The sequence below is a fragment of the Nesoenas mayeri genome (assembly GCF_963082525.1).
Source record: "Nesoenas mayeri genome assembly, chromosome: 1".
NCBI classification, from domain to species: Eukaryota; Metazoa; Chordata; class Aves; order Columbiformes; family Columbidae; genus Nesoenas; species Nesoenas mayeri.
The window spans coordinates 98,953,862-98,970,375 of NC_137541.1; positions in this window are offsets into that span (position 1 = coordinate 98,953,862).

Consider the following 16,514-nt stretch of genomic DNA (forward strand, 5'->3'; position numbering starts at 1 on the left):
GAATTGAAATAGAAACATGGGACCAGCCACCCTCTAGCAAGTTAATTTGCTTTCAGTTCAAGATGATAACCAATTAGAGGGTTAGTTCAGAAAAGCACATGGAACTCCATTTCTTTGCCTTTAAAATGCAATAGATGACAAACCTGGGACCTAGTGACATCAAAGCCTGTAATCACAGAATCATGAAGTGGCTGAGACTGGAAGGCATCTCTGGGTATTATCTAGATGAACTCCCTGCTCAAACTAAGGTCAACTAGAGCAGGTTGCTCATAGCTGTGCCAAGCTTGGTTTTCAGTATCCCCAAGGATGGAGACTCTGCAATTTCTCTGGAGGACCCACTCCAGTGTTTGACCACTCTTACTCTAAAAAGTGAAATAAAATTAACAAACAAACAAACAAACAAAAACTCCCCAAACAAACAAAAACAAACATAACAACAAAACAAAAAAATAACAAAAAAACCACAAAGAAACAAACACAATCCCAAGCCTTACGTGGCTTCTGTTTCAATTTGTATCATTTATTATTCTCTCAGGTGGTACCACCAAGCAAATTCTGGCTCCATCTTCCTCACTCTCTCCATCAGTTATTTATATACACTCATAAGCTTCCCCCTGAGGTTTCTCTTTTCCAGTTTGAACAGTCGCAACTCTCCCAGCCTCCCTTCCTATGTCAAGCACTTTAGTTCCTTGTTCAACTTGGTGGCCCTTTGCTGTACTCAGCTCCAATATGTCCATGCTTTTAACATACTGGAGAGCCCGGCATGAAACTGAGCATGACAGATGTCTTATGAGGGCTGAGTAGAGGAAAGGTCACTTCCCTTTACCTGCTGTCAATGCTCTGCCTAATGCAACCCAGGAGGCTGTTGACCCACTCTGTCATGAGGACACACTGCTGGCTTATGGTCAGCTTGTAGACTATAGGAACTTCTAGGTCCTTGTTCACAGAGCTGCTTTCTAGCCAGCAAGCCCCTAACCTGTGCTAGTGCATGTAGTTATTTTTTCTCAGATAGAGGACTTGCCATTTACTTTTACTGAAGTTTGTAAGGTTCCTGTTTAACCTTTTCTCTAGCCTGCCAAGTACCTCTAAATAGCAGCACAGCCAACTGGTGTATCAGTACTCTTCCTAGTTTTGTGTTATCTGCAAACTTGCTGAGGGTGCACTTACTCCCATCATCCAGGTCATCAATGAAGACATTAAAAAATATTGGCCCTAGTATCCACTCTTGGAGCACAGCACTAGTTACTGGCTTCCTGTTGGACTTTGTGCTGCTTATCACAACACTTGGAGCTCACAACTCTCCAAATTATCTAACTCGTATTTCAACAGCTTATCTATTATACAAGGATATTATGAGAGACAGTGTCAAAAGTGTCGCTGAATTCAAGATAAAAAATATACTCTGCCCTTCCCCCATCCACTTTCATTTTCACCATCTCAGATCCTGTGCAGCTTGCTGACATTCTTCCGGATCTCCTTTCCCTGACAACAGTGTCCCCAAGTGCACATCTGCTGAGGGTGAGGAGCTCACCTGCCCCATCCTAGTCTTAGCAAGGGGTACCAAGCAGCCCCCAACCCCGGAATTGCATTATCCCTCAGAAGCTCACTCCAGGGGTGGGACACTGATGGGTCAGGGACAGTTTCTTCAGGGTTGGTGCTGGGGACTGTGCATTGTGATATGCTACCACTGTTGTCCAGCCTGTGAGCACTACTCTCAGCAGAGCTTCTGGCTCTCTTCTGTGCTGTATGTGTTGGCTACCTCCTTCAGCTGCAGCCCCAGTAAGGCAGAGCCATATCCGGGGGCACTGAAAGAGCAGGTCACTTGTTAGATGCCCTTCCTAGAAATTCCAGATATTAGACCACATCCCTGCTGCAGAGAAGATGTTATTCTGCTGCTTGGAACACTGGGAAGAAAACTCCTTCTCACTGCAAATTCTGAAGACAAGATAAACTCTGAATACAAAAGCTTTCAGATCCAAAAGAGCCCTGTCCCCTAAACAGAAGCTGCAGAACATGGTAACCCTTCAGAAGTTAACTAAAACACTCAGAAGTCAACTTTCATGTAAAGCTGAAAAGAATTGTTTTCCTGGTTACCCAAAGAGCCCAAGATTAAAACAATACAGATGGAGCACAAGTAGAATCAATCATTTTCCTTTAAAGTGCCTCTGGAGAGATATTACAGTATTCAGCCAAGGATGCTTGTCACAAAATTTTCCTTTTTATTAAAATTATTTCTATGATTTATCTTGTCTATTCCTTAGGCTGATGAAACCCTACTGTAGAGCAGCTTAGATCTTCATGGTGTACACAAGGTACTTACCTCAGCATTTCCTCCAAAATTTGAAGTTCAGGACTTCTTTAGAACATATGCCTCTATCTTTGCTTGAGTGAATACATATTATCCTCATTTATACATAGAAGTTCACACATGCACCTGACTGATGCTGTATGAATATGGGAAAAGCTAGATGTATCTCACTATCAACTGTAAAGCTTTTATGTGTTTTTGTTTTGGGGTTTTTCTTGTTTGTTTGGGTTTTTTTTTTTGTAGTTTTTTTGGTTTTTTTTTTTTTTTTTTAATTTTCTTCCTTCTCTCTGAACATTTCTGCCAAAACACTTCACCTGTTTTACAAGCAGAGATGATAAAACAGAGGCAAGGAAAGCAGCTTGCCAAAGGTCACCTAGTCAGTAACACTATTGATCTAGAGACCACTTGATTACTGTTTCTTCCTAACAAATAGCTGTTGCTTAAACCAAACCGGTGGTGGTTAACTACATACTGTTAATTTTTCTGATATCTAATTTAAGATGTTAAAGTCTGTTTTGTAGAAGTGCTAAACATTTACAGTTGCTTCTGAGATCAGTGCTGTCTGAGCTTTGATCACATAAGATGCCATGGAGTGTTTAGGTATTTCATTTTAGATATTTGTAAATACTTCTGATTTGATTCCAGCTATGTTGTTGCTTGTTTTGTTTGTGGGTTTTGATTAATAAAATAATGTAAAATAAAAACCTCTAAGGGAGAAAGATGGCCATTCATACTTAAGTAGTATATCAACTCTAAAACATTTGGTGTGGTAAGCTATTAGAAACTTTGCCTTTAAATACAGACAAATTTCTGTGACACAAGTTTGTGCACAAGCAAATGTAAAAAGAATGTTAGATTTCTCAAATCTCTCTAGATTACAAATTGTAAAATTTCTCTTCTCTTGCCTAATTTATATATGTGTCTGAAGTCAGGAAACTCTTCAGTTAATGTCAGTTGGGCTTTTTGCCATAATTGAAGATTAGAATGAAAGACTCACCTTCTTTAAAACCAAAGCGAAGAATGTTTCTTATTTTTTTGTGAATGCACATAAGTTCACACAAAATGGAAGGAAAATTATGTTGTACAAAGTAAAATGCTCTCTAGGGGCTTGAACTCTTGGTATTTGTTAATTTGGTGACTTTACCCTTGCCTTGCCAAGATAATCATATATAGCCCCAGCTGAGTGCTAAGCTCCTGACTTGTGCTGAATAGGTTAGGTAGAATTATCTAAACTGGGAGTTGATAATTTTAATAGCATGATTGTATTGGTTACACTGAAATGGAAATGGTGAAAACCACACAAATAAAAATAAAAAATACTAGTAATTATGAAAAAATAACATGTTTAAGTAGCTGGTTATTGGTAGCTTCAGAGTGTTGGAAAGGGCAACACTATAGGTCAGAAGCATCTGAGTACTTTGTTGTCAAGAATATGATAGGTGGTTTGGTTGCTGTTTTCTTCTTTATCCCTCTAGCTTCTACTTGGGGTCACATTTATGTCTCCTAATATGCTTTTACACGGCTCTATTGCTTCTTTAATCTATAGCTGCAGGCTATATCAGAATTTACTATAAATACTGCTTTCTATGTATGTTCGATATTATGTATTTGTTCTTTTTTGCTTTGAGAACTGTTTTTGTCCACTTCTGGGTCTTCATTTAAAAAGAAGAGAAAACAAAACAAAACAAAACAAAAACAAAGCCACAACAATAACCCAAACCTCAAACAACTCTTCCTTTAGTAAAGGGTTTATAGCTATGGGCACTACTCAGTACTTCAGATCACATGTCCATATTCCTCTCCCCTGCACGCTGTGTGTATGTGTCTACTTTTCAGGCCTCCACTATTGCACCTTGCCTGTGTTCCTCTGTCCTACATCATTATGTTAGTCATAAAACCATAGCGGTACCACACAAAGATTTAAAAAGAAAAAAATTAAAAAAAAAAAAAATCAAAATGCATGAGCTACAGGACCTAGTCAAACAGAGAAACGGCTGTCGCAGATAAACGAGGTAAAAGGCAGTTGCAGGCAGGTCAGGACCAGGTGAAGCAGACAGGGCCTGGCAGCCTTGCCCCAGGCCATATGCACCCAGCACAAAGCTCACAGTCATGACATCACCATGCTACAGTGCTACACCACTGCAGAGCAAAGGCTGAAATGGGCATTGCCTGGAAGTGGAAGAGTGACAGACCCTTGGGAAGCCAGAGGAGGCTCTGGTGCAGCCATGTGCACTTCCTGGGGGCTGCAGGTCTCTGAGGGGCACAAAGGGCAGAAAAGAAAATACTGCTTGGTTGTCAGCTTAAGCTCCTGCAAGTCTGTTCATCTTCCAGACACAGATGCTCTCTAAAGGGAGCTCTTTGTGATCCTGTTGTGTCTGGTCATCATACTGGTACCAAAGCAGTTGCTGGGCTGATGATATGGGAAACTTCCACCAGATGGTCCTGTATTGCACTGATAAAGACCTTTATGGAATGAAACACGTAGAGAAATCTCACAAAGTAGTGGCAGTTTACACATTATTAGTAGCTGATTAACTTCTTAGGCTCCAGGATGTTCCTCTTAGAAGGGTGTACTTGCAGTAAGTGCCTAAAATAATACAGGTATTGAGACTAGCTGTCTTTCAGTGCACACTTCCAGGCCTTCCTAGTCAGGCAGATGAATCTGAGGCAAGAGAAGAAAGAGATTGTAACACTTGTCTGGTACTAAAGAGCAAATGAAAACAATTCTTAGAAAAAATTATTTTCTATGGTTTGCAGCAATTTACATTTAAAATCAAAAGCAATTATAATAAAAAAACCTGTGTGTCTGCTCTTAAACACATTTGATGAGAAAAACAATGCCCATAGACATTCTTTCCATTATATATATTTCTACACTAATTTTAAATATTTGTTCATAAATTATTAATTTGTTCATGTAAAAGTTTACCTGAGAATGCAGTTTTGAACAGTAGTATCATAAAGAGGATACAATATTCAAGCTACAAAAGATGTAAGCAAGAACATTTCAGAGCAAGCACTAAATGAATGCAGGGAAGCAGAAAGGATATCTGACTTCTTGCTGAATCTGAACATTACTTTATTTAAAAATCCTTAATTGAATTATGGAGAAAAATACTTTAAATATTGGAGAGATTAAAGGTTCAGTCTAATGGGCAACATTTTTCCTCATTGTAACAGTGGGAGCATAGTTGTAGCCTATATTACCTACCTTCTACAAATCTAGATTCAGACTTTGATTTAGGGATTTTGGACAAATGACTGTGTCAGGGTCATTGGGGTCTTTGCAAAAATGTCCTGATAAGTCTTGCAAAATATTACCCTCTGCCTGGGGATAAATCGCAAGCTTTTCATTCAACTTCTTTAGACTGTTGAATCCCCTGACCCTGAATACCCAAGCTGACAATACCTCCATGTGGTTCTGTTGCTGCAAGCCTCCTTAGCTACTGGCGTGACATGGTTTCTGTTTTTACTTCTGACTGACATATCTACCTTCCACTAATTTCCTCTTATTTTCCAAAATTTCCCCACTGTTTTCTTACTGCTTTTATCAAGGCAGTGAAAAATAGCTAGATGGGACATGGAGCAGGCTGTTCCCTTTTTTTTTGTGTCTTCTTTTTGTGATTGCTCAGGTATGCAGAAAAATGGTTACACTAATCTTATTCCCTTTCAGGGGGAGTATGTATATAAACTTCTGCGATCCTAGTATTGATTTTACTGCTTTAGTTGTTTGGCAGTAAAAAAGGAGTCACACATGACTACTTAGCTTTACAGTTCTATAGTGGGAAAACTAATATAATTTATTTCAGTATTCAATAGTAACAGCAAAGTCAGGAATAGAGAAACTGTAATACTTCTCTGGAGAATGGACAACTGACAGTGAATTTTTGTTGAGGCTGTTTTTTATTCTCACATTACTAATGCAATGCTGTAGCTACTTTTTCCTTAGACATTAAATTGTTCATGTTACCAGAATCCTTTTGTTCAGCCAGGTAATGAGAAACTGTATGAACAAATAAAGCATGAGGGCTGTGTCAGTTGTTTTAATTCAGATACAGCAGGAGGATGCTGAGCAGGTGGTGTTGTTTGTCAACTCTGTGCAGTTTTCTGGGCCTTAATTTTGCAGCAACTAGCCTCCTCCATAAAGAATTTTGTGCTCTGAAAATACAGAGATTGGGTGAAAGAAATTGGAATAACATAACAGCAACGCAAGAAAGGTAGGGAAGAACTTCTAGCAAATTCTAAAATGTTATTTGCAATTGCTGTCTTTAATCTCAATTTGAGAGAGCTAACATGCTGATGCTCTCATTTAACAGGTCACCAAATGGACGGCTCAAATAGAAGATACTGCATTTTCCCATCATTAGAAAGGTTTAACTTTTGTGAATACGCTGGCTACTTTCCCTGTTCCACGTGAATTTGAAACTGAAGCTTGGTATCATACACTAGATGAAGTTAAACATTTACTCAAAATCTGGTTAAATCAGGTCATGCACAGAACTGATCCAGTCTTGCTTTTTCTTCATTCAGTAAAGAAAACCTCATAAGCCACCACTTCTAATTACTCAGTTGCTATTCAGGACGAGTAGCACTTCTCTTAAAGCCAGAAGACTGAACGTTATTTCCATAATTATTTCAGTAAAATTCCCATTTGAATGTCTTCAAATATTACATTTATCAACTAAAGCTACTTAGTCTATCTAAAATAAAGCTATTATTTTAATGAGGAAATGTCATTTTACATTTCAGACAAGGTTTATATTTATGAAACCAGCATTGCTAATACAATTTTTTGAGTGAGTTTACATCTCTCTGTTACAGAACTGGGACAATTTTATCTCATTTCAGAGAGAAGTTTAGTTTTCTTGATATGAAACGTGTTTATTGTCAGATATTGAGGTCTAGAAAAGCAAATCATTCCAAATAGGAAGAATAGGAATGGCTGGGGTTTTCAGAAACAGTATTGTGAGGAGTTCTCCTAAAACAGTTGCAGAGGAACATCCATCCAATCTGTTCATTGTTTTTTTAATTTGTGCAACCTAATAGCAACAATAATCAGTCTAGCTAGGTGATTATATAACTATAAGAATAGCAAGGAATATAAAGTTTTATTATTGTGAGCTTCAAGAAAATGAATACTCAAGTTTGTCCACCTGTCAAAATGTTAATCTCAGAGGACTGGGAAAAGGAAGCACATTATTGAAAATCGCGATGTTAGTATTTGAAGTGTAGCCACCAATTATGAAAGACGATAAGTTTAACAAACAATGAACAAAGGAAAAGATGGAAATTCCTATGCAGGGAAGGATCAAACAGGTAATGTTCTTATCACTGTCTTTTGCTCCAGAAGGGGTATCCATCTTTTAATAGTGTATAAAAAAATGTTTTCAATATTCTCTGAATCAGTCAGTTCTGGATGGAGGCGGGAAAGCTTAATGCTAGTTTCACAGTCTGGATAAGGTGCAGAACTTCATACAGAAAACAAAAATCTCATAAGCTAAAATTATATTTTGCTGTCTTATGTTTTTCTTCTATAGCTGCTCCCATTTCTCAGTTTGGGTTTTTTAATTTCTTACTTAAATTAAAGAAAATATTTGGTGTTTTTTGTTTTGTTTTGTTCCCCCCCACTGATGGTTCTAAACAAATAGTGTCTGAGTCTTTCACTCTCTAAGGTGATATATTTAGCTTGCTTTCAGCTATTTTTTGGATGACATACTACCTTGAGCAAGGGTAAGACGCCCTAGCCATGTTAGAATGTTTCTGTGTTAAGCTGCAAGAGTTTATCATCAGACCAGTATTCTCATGCTCAACAGAAATGCATCTATAACCCAGAAATTAGAGCAGTTTGCATTTCTCTGGTAGAACAATCAAAGATTATGTTTTACTATATGAATAGTATTTGATTAATGCCTGTTATGAGATTTTGTACTTAAGCAATGAAAAGAAAGTGAAATCTGAGGTAATTTTTTTGTTTCCCATATGTCTCAAAGGTACCTAACTTCCTTCCAACAGCTTTCAGAGACATCTAAAGGTGGTTATTGGAATGAGATACACCCTGGTTAAAAAGACACTTTGACAATTTATGTTTTGGTTATAGACAAAAGAAAGGCCTGTCTGCAAATTTGTGCTACTAATAACAAGAGAATCTGGAAATATTTATAGATTTAGCCAAGATAACTGGTATACTTCTATATACTTTGAAAATTTAAGATGCATAGTTCTCAAATTATAATGTATAAAATGTACGTTGTTATATCTGAAGAAGCCAAAGCAGAAACGAATCACATTTCGATAAGCACTCGGAAAAATGAATTTGTTATAATCTTCGTATTATAGAGAAAGTTTTCAGAGTGTTTCAGGGAAGAAAGATGACAGTCTAATACCTCTTCTACAGAAAAAAAAGAGGGAAATGACACCACTTCTGAACACACATGTAGGACTGATACTCTAACTTGAAGACAAGCAATGATCAAATCAACCATGGAGTTTTTGCATGACCAGACATTAAATGTGATTCCCATATTTAAAATATACAGGCGGCATACGTCACCATAAGGAAATACAAGAAAACAGATGTGCTATTCTGCTACAGAGCTGGACTTTGTACAGAAATCATCCTTGAGTACATCTTAAGTTATTAGGGCTTGTAAGAATTTAGTTGTTTAAAATGTAAAATAAGTGTGGTTAATCCATTTGAACTCCTCTTGTTTTCCCCTCTGTAATCAATCCTACTTGTCTCATCAGTGCAGCCTAATTCATAGCAATTCTTTTTTTTCACCGTATCAGACTCTTGACTAACCTGCTTCCTTTTACTTTTTTCCAATCCTTGCTTCATTTCTGCAGAGACTGCATGTTGAATTATCCTCCTTACTCAACAGCAAACCTGAAATCTAGTTGCAGATTTAAAGCTCTCTATCCCTCCTTCTCCCATGTTCCACCATCGTCAATTATCAGATTCCATCTCCTCTCATGATCTAGTTCTGGGATTTGTCTTTTGTTCTTGTGCTAATGCATCATCAGGAAAGCTGTAATCTAGTTGCCGTGTGCTTTGTACACAGGCTGTGATATACCAAGAACTCTCTCATGTATCCTCACTATACAGAAATTGCTAACTGAATGCTGTATCAAGATTGCTGTTATATAACAAAGACTACATACTTTTTTGGTTGCAGCCATGCACTCCAATGATAAAGCATCGCAGTATAAACACAGTGCATATAATTTTGCTAGCCTAGCATATGTCAGGGCATATGTAGTTTTTCTGAAACAATTATATCTATGATAAAGTTTTTTGATTATGCTGATTGTGCTTCAAACATCTTCATCCCATGTTTCACAGGGTTTCACCCGTGAAACTTGCTAGTGGGAAATTGGTTTAATTTAGCAAATGACAACATGTCACCAGTGAAGAAGAGAGAGGAGGGACTTTCTGTAGAGTATAGATCTAGAAAATGGTGATAGAAACAAAACTGGATCTTTCTCAAGGAGTTTTGCTCTTTGAAAATAACTTTGCTGGCATTTTAAGCAGGTCAAGAAGTATTGCCTGAGGGGTATAAGGTAAAACATAAGTAATTCCTACCTGCTCTCTTGCATCTGTTTCTCTGCTTTGACAATTTTCTGTAGCTTCTTAAATAGTTTCTAAACTATTATACTTTTTCAAGTCAAGATGGGTTGTAGGCTGCTTTCTCCTTCCAGACCAGTAATAGCATTAATTGCAAGGTCATTTTAAAGGTCATGTTCAAGATCTTTTTAAAATGATAGATGTTATCTTGAAATAAGCTTTTCAGAAGACCTAGAATTAGGAAATTTAAGATGGGGGTAGCAAGAAAATTAAACTTGTAGCTCATTTTCCATTAGATTTTGAGAAGCCTATCACATGAATGTTATTTTGAGCTTATATAACATTGAGTTTGATCTTCCAAAGACTCAAAATCTAACTTTTTTAATGTTTCTAGGCTTCTGCTACATCATCTATCGATCTAGTCTCTTTCTCTGTGGACTGAATTGCTGCTAAATCATTTTGCAGTAGTAATTTTCTGTAATGTTAAGGAGCCACAACAAGAAGAGGAGATGGTCTCTGCTGCTTGTACTTGTGAAAGGTAATATGTCAAAACACTTAGAGGTGTTTGGCAAGAGCAGAGCTGCAGGTCTTTTGCTTGTTAATAAGTGGGCAGGAGATGACTAAATTTTTCACTGCAAGAAGAACAGCTTGCACAAATCAGGTCATTTTTGAAAGAGGCTGAACTCCAATTGCACTAGTTTCTAGTGTTGTGCAAATATTGTTGGATGATCAAGGTTTGTCCTGTAGCAGGTTCTTTTCTGATATGCAAGGAACAGTCAGTTCATGCAGGTGGCATTTTCAGCTCCCAACCTTTAACTATTTGTGCAATAAATCCTTTGTGTGCATATAAGCAATCATTGAATGGTGAGCCTGGAAAATTTTGGTGATCTAAGTGACTTCATAGAATCTGTTTTTGCAGTTCTGTTAGTTACCCAAATTAAGTTACCAAAGTTTTCTGATTCTTCTAAAATGTGTAGCCCTTGATTAGTCTTTCATTCTCTTCTCAGTGGTATTTTGGGAACTGATTGAAGATTCTACAATAACTTGAGCCCGTCCTTCTGAGGGGGGCTCATGAGGAAAGGAATAACTTGTCTGATTGTTCTGCTTTGATGTCTTGTGTTTCTGTGGTGGTATTTGCTGACAATAAAACTGAGATAGTCTCTGATGCTTTCTTAGGTATGGAGAAGAGGAGGCACACTTGGGAATGCTGCCTTTGCTGATTGTTTCTCAGCAAAGGAGATATTTCTGAATATGATTCAATAGGGAATTAAGTTTCACCAAAGCGGAAGAAATACTTTAATTAAACATTAACAGCTTTGTTATCTACACTGCATTTTAGGAATTTTAAATCATGGTCAAAGGCTTGATGAGTAAATTAGCAAACAGAATATGTATTGCGCTAGCTCTCTATTTTTGTATGGTGCTTTGGCTTTAATGTTCTATCTATCTTAACATATATTTTTAGACAAGTTTTTGTTGCCTCTCATCCTCTACTATCTATTTCAGAGTAACCAGATGTAGGATAATGAACCTAAGTACAGTCATACACAATTACTGGCTTTTGTTTCTCACTTAATGGCTGTCAGTGAGAATTCTCCACTGGCTGGGTATCTACTGAAGCTTTTGCAACATGACACGACTTTCACTTTTTATGAAGACCAGGTGTGGAAAACCTCTGATTGTGGGTAAAGAAATATTAACTCAATCTGGTAATCTCCTAGCATGGCACTCATATTTCATAGTCTGTAGTGACAGTAAATAAGACTATGCATTTTGGGATGAATGAGGTTTTTACACTCCCTATTGCCCATCCAACGCAGAACTGCAAAGGGTTTTTAACAAAGTTCATTTACACATGCACATTGAAGTCTCAATTAAGAAGTCAAAACCCCTTATATTTTGCCAATAGACTTTTCAGCATTAAAATTGTCAGCTCCAGGTCTTGATTGGAGTAGGCCTTGACTGGAGTAGTTTTATAAACAAGCAGACCACCTCATATTTGGATGGAAATTTACATCAGAGATGATTGCCCAGTGAGAAGTACAGTGTTTGAGGGATCTGTATTCTATGTGAGGGATCATTTAAGTGGGAAAAAACAACAACCAAAAAAACAGACTAATATCATAGAAGTAGTCATTGTTATCAATTGTCTTGCTCTGCAGAACTGCTTTGATTATCCTGCAATATTTACTAGTGTAGGTATAGCTGATTATCTATGGCATGATTTTTCTTTCAGTCTGATCTTTTATATTAAACATATAGATGCATTCACAAAGCAATGCAAAGCAGTGAATAGTAGGAATGGATTGTTTGAGAAACTGCATAGCAGAGAATTGGGTGACTTGGGAATACGGTTATGAAATATGGACTCTTCCACTTAAGGCTTAGCAGAAGCTTTCAACTTGCTGGCACTTTAGTGAATTTTATGAAGAGAATTTTATGGCGACCATGAACACATTGTATTTACCTCTGCAATAAAGAAACTGCAAAAAACGTTGGTACTAACTAGTGTGTTGAGGGGCAGAACAAGTCGAAGAATACGTAAGAATGGAAAGTGAAATTACTTATATTTGTAATCACAAACATCAATCCAGGAATATACTGAAAAATAAAACACCTGCATTTCTTGAACTTGTCTTTTTTCCTTTCTTTGAGTAAGCATGGACAGTGCTGAGACTTCAGGAAGCTGCAACCCAGGTAACAAATGCATTTTATTTTCTTTCATTGTCTCAGACACAAAAATTCAAAGAGACTTAATATTAACACTTAAGATAAGACACTGAGTGAAAGGAAATATGGCACGTAGGGTCACATGTTGACAAGAGGAATGAAGAATGTCTATGTAGTTCTATTTTTTTCTATTTTTACTGATAGATTAATCCTATTAACAGCCTTTCCTTCCCATATAACTGTCAGATGGGTGTTAATTTAAAAAAAACCAAAACAAAACAAAACAAAAAAACACCAACAAACCAGTAACAACACTATTTAAACTGATATAAGTATTAAAATGCATAAAATTCTTTTGGAACTAGATAGTTTTGATATTTACAGGTATTTTATACATACTCAATTGCACACAATTTTGCATGGTTCATCTTCTCCACAGTCTCCTCAGATCATTTACAACTGCTTGACTATGTAGTAAGGAGCTTGCCTTACTCTGTCCACATTCTATAGGTGTTTTATAGCTACAGAGAAGATTACCATCAAGAGAAATTTGTCACCATTTATTCATGAAGACCTACTTTTTATTTAAGAGTTATTGCACTTAATATTACATGAAAGTATGTGCAGCATTTTTACTACAAATGTATTTATTCACTGTAGCTCTAAATGTTGGGCATTCTATATTCGATTGTCGTTTTCTATGGAGTTGCAAACAGATGTGAGGATCTCAGCCTTACTTCCTATGACACTAAATGAGCCAGTGTTTCTGGCTAGATCCTATGTAAAGGAGAAATCCTATCCATCAATCTACAGGAGAGAATCAGAAACCTGGTTTGCTACTACTACAAAGAATAAAGTTACTACTACTTTTTTTTCATTTTTATTTTTAAATTTTCTAGATAGCAGGATGAGAGAAGATTATTACCAAATACAGTGTGAGAAGCAATTTTGGGTGATGAGTTATGCAATGCCTATGTGATCCTTCTGGACTTTATCTGGACAGTTCTTTCAGAAATTTTTACTAATTCAGCTCTTTTTGGTTAACGATAACTTCTCTCAAGAGAGGTAACTCTGTTTCCATTTCTAGCAACAGTTGATGGGCACTGAGGAAAAATTAAAAAAGAAAGAAAAGTATTAATTATAAAGCAAATAAATAATTAAAGTCCAGAAAGTTTCCAGCATTCAGTAAACTTTTATAAAAGATGAAGTAGGTTTTCTTGTCATTTTCACTAACAAAACATTATGCATATTTGAGTAGTAGAAATCAGCAAATATATATTTTTTTTTAATCACCAAATGTATGATGCTCCATCTAGCATTACGTGGTCAAACAGTATTCAGTAATAAGGTTTGTGTTAATTAATCCATTTTCAATATACTTGCAAATTTATAACTTTGTAGTCAAAAAATATTGTTGAGTTGTCCACATTGTTAAGTTAGGAAAATGCATTGCTCTGTATTTTGTCTGTTGTTCTCACTTTTCATAAAAGCATGTTTTCCTATTTGTGGTGCTTAGTACTTAATCTTGAGTTTTCATCAAAAACACAGCTGAGCAAAGTGTTGGCTTCTGGGAGGTCAAATCCTGACTCAGTATAAGTCAGATGTAAACCTCTTATTGAACCTACCTAAGTGAAGTAATTGCAAAGTGTAACGAATGCTCCATTTATTAGGTATTGACTTGTCAACAGCATTACTAGTTTTTACAAGTATTTAGTGTTTCATAACAGAAATTGCAGCCTGCTGCCATCCCTGGGAAGAGTTAAGAAACTGCTTTAGTTGTTAACACAGAGAGCTACAGACCACCCCACAAGTATCTTTATCACAAATATTCTATACTCTGGTGTGTGCTATTCTTTGCTTGCTTAATTACTTAAATATCTTGAAATGATGGGTTTGGTTTCCACTATGGATGTTTCCAGTAGGTTCATTATTGTGGGTTGGCTGGTTGCAGTGCAGATGGATAAGGAGCTTGTTGGCTCTGGTACAGAACAAGAAGAGTGTTGTTAGCCCAAACCCATTTTCCTGACTGTGATGTGTTGTTTCCAGGGCAGAAACACTGGTTGGAAGATTGCTTTGAATTGTTTTATTACAATGGTGTCTTTCACAAGGAATTAATTATATGCAAGTAGAGCAATGACAATATGTGACAGTCATGGCTGCTGCTATGCTGCTCCATTACATCTTGTTTACAGTGATGAACATGAATTGTGCTTGTGCCAGTTGTTCCATGAGGCACGAAACATTGGCTTTGGCAATGAGAAGCATCTGTATTTTTTTCAATAAAACTCAACAGTTTTGAGTGCCATGAAGTTTCAAACTTTTTTAGGGATAAGAGAGCAAAAATGAAAGGTTTTCTTATTGATAGCTGTAGGAAATCTCTGCTGAGCCAGGATGCAGAGGCAGCGAATAAGACACAGATGTTAAGAGAATGTGAATTAAGCTAAGGAAGAAAAATAGCCTTATGAAGTGGACATCTGGCTCACATTTAAGAGATCTGGGTTCAGTTCTGCCATGGATTTCCTTGAGCAAATTGTTTAATCTCTGTACTTTGGTAACTCATCTGTTAAACAAGGTAGAACAATCCTTTTGCCTGTCGCAGCTAATAGCTATTTAGGGTTGAGATTGATCCTGGCTCTCTGTTGCTACAGTACTAAGTACAATAAGGCCCTGGTCCCAGTGTGGCCCATCAGGTTCTGCTACAATGCAAATACGTGTTCATTTTAAAGCTATGCAGAATATAATGATAATTAAGTGGTATTTTTTTTCCAATTAATTAGCAACATATACTGCACATTAGAAAAGGGAAATCTGTGGTTGTGAGTAGTTTATTGGAGGGCATAAAGGGGAAAAGACTAGCATAAAAGACTGAGCTAGAATATGCAGTCATTTATGCTGAAGTTACTTCAAAATTGAAGTTCAGAGGGATTTTTAATAGTGCAGTAAGGATATCTGAAATTTGGAGCTGATTAAGGCCTTGGACTTGTAATCTCTGCCCAACAGCATAAAGAGCCAGCTATGACAGAAAAAACAGGGGCAAGGAAGTTGGATAGAGAAGAATTGAGTATTGCACACTGTTATCCCTGCTGGATAGATCATGGACATGCTGGCAGGCTCAATTGAGAAACTGTTAAAAAAACCCAAAAAGCTCAACACTCAAGAGCAGGGAAACCATTTGTCTTACAGGGAGAAGCTTGATGCAGTATTTATCAAAAGAGGTAGGAGGCTTGGAAGAACCTCAGGGAATAATTTGCTGCTTTTTTGGCCTTTTTCTTTTTTATGATGATTTCTAACAATTATTGTTTATAAACTGCCAAGAAAACCCCTGGGATTAAATTCAGAAGGCTTTATTTAAATTAGGAAGTCAGCACAGAGTAATGCAGTATGCTTCTAGCAAGTTTTCATTTAACAAGTATTTAAAATACTGAAAGGAAAAAAATGGCAAAAACCTACAGGGCCACATCTGTATGTAATAGAAATCAGTGGTGAACCATTAGAATTATGGGAGTACTACTGATTTTACAAGAGCTGATGGTGCAATCTGAAGTGAAAAGAGCCTCTTCATTTCTGCTGTTTCTGTAGTCTCAGGGCTAATCCAGGTAATGCAGACTAATGGGGTGTGGTAACCAGCAGTAGGAGCAAACTGATTTGTCACAGTCTTGGAGATGCGGAATGATTATAATAAGATTTTGTGTCTGTAACCATTGATCTTTCAGGCTGAATACTGAAAACATAGGTACTTTTTAAAGAAAATATTGTTATAGTAGAAATGGAATTGGCTGGATCTACATCGCTACTTTTTACTTTGTCTTGTATAATATTAGCTTCTACATTTTTTTTGTTGAGAGAGAAAAATCAAGATTTAAAACATTTAATGTTTAACTTTTTTTTTCAATTTTATTACCTATGTATTGAGCAAAAGCAACATAGGAAAGGAGAAGCTGTATTTTTTTTTTTTCAGGCATTTGCACATGAAAA